The sequence below is a fragment of the Propithecus coquereli genome, unplaced genomic scaffold (genome assembly GCF_000956105.1).
Source record: "Propithecus coquereli isolate 6110/MARCELLA unplaced genomic scaffold, Pcoq_1.0 Scaffold5, whole genome shotgun sequence".
Classification (NCBI taxonomy): Eukaryota; Metazoa; Chordata; class Mammalia; order Primates; family Indriidae; genus Propithecus; species Propithecus coquereli.
This window is the reverse complement of record NW_012150840.1, coordinates 6,267,091-6,268,558: the sequence shown is the minus strand read 5'-3', so window position 1 is coordinate 6,268,558 and position 1,468 is coordinate 6,267,091.

Here is a 1,468-nt window from a genome sequence, read left to right as displayed (position 1 = left end):
AGCATAAGGTAATACTGGCAGAAGACATAACACTTCCGAGTCAGAAACAAAAAACAGTTTACTACTCACAACAATACAGCAGACAGAATACCATCATTTATATCAGTTTCCCGAGTTCTAATTCCTAAGGGACAATGCAAGGAGAACCAAGCAATACCTACACACACAGTGGGTTGCATTACAGGAGAAGAAACCTGATCTTACGAAACTCCAATCTTTTAAAGGAGCTGCAAGGAAATACGCCCAACCTTTTCTCCAGAGGGATTATCTTAATCATCCTGGACAGGTTAGACACAATAGCTCATGACTATAATCTCAGCACTTTGGGAGGTTGAAGTAGGAGGATTGCTTGAGCCCAGGACTTTGAGACCAGTCTGGGCAACGTAGTGAGACCCTGTCTCTACAAAAAATTTTAAAAATTAGCCAGGAGTGGTGGTGTGTGTCTGTAGTCCCAGCTACTTGGGAGGCTGAGGCAGGAGGATCATTTGAGCCCAAGAATTTGAGGTTACAATTAGCTATGATTGGGCCACTGTACATCAGCCTGGGCAACAAAGCAAAAAAAAAATTATCCTGGGCAGCAAAGAAATCTGACCTCTGATGGTGACACTGTTTCTATCTTCCTAGGCCGTCTACTATACATATCTCCTTGAAAAAGATAGCCCCCAACAAAAGCTGCCAATGCTTCTGCTCAATAAATGTGCAAAAACACAAGAGACCCATGAGATCCAACAGAATTGTCTCCCAATAGCTGTTTCCTTTGTCCTAAAAGGCTAAAAGATTTTTTAGAGAATCAGGATGAAGTTGTATTTATTCAGGAAGAAAAAAATAGAGCAAAATGGTGTACTTTCTTCTCTCAAAAATCTTGTAATAAACCTATAGATGGAATATCCAAAAGTAAATATTTCTAATATGTTTGACTATTTTTATTTTAAAATGTTCCACTTGTAGCATATCATCTCGAGCAAGTTTTATCACTAGTTTCCTGGTCCTGATGGTGCTCATGAAAATAAGGAACTGTTTTGTAGTTCTGAACTTTACCAGTTATACCTGACCACAATGTGGACTTTAATGCCTTTTTTTTGTAAAGAGGAAAATGGAGACTCAGAGGTGAGATGATATGTTTTTAATCACACAGCTAGCTGGACACATGTAGTGTAGTGCTCATTTTAATCAACATTCTACCTCTATTCATCCTAGGATCAGCACTTGACCTAAGGGTTAAATTGTTCCATTTAATATTGTTTACAAAACTCAGTTTTAATTTATCTCTTTTTCAGTTGATTTTCAATTAAAACAGGCCATTACTTATTTATTTTTTTACATATACATGAGACTTAACAGGCCATTATTTAAATGGTAGGATATGATCTTAATTTTCAAAAAATGAAAATATGATGTTGAATACACAGCTAGAAAAATCTAACAAATTTTTTTATTTTGTGACAACCTCAAAACATTTTATGTAAAT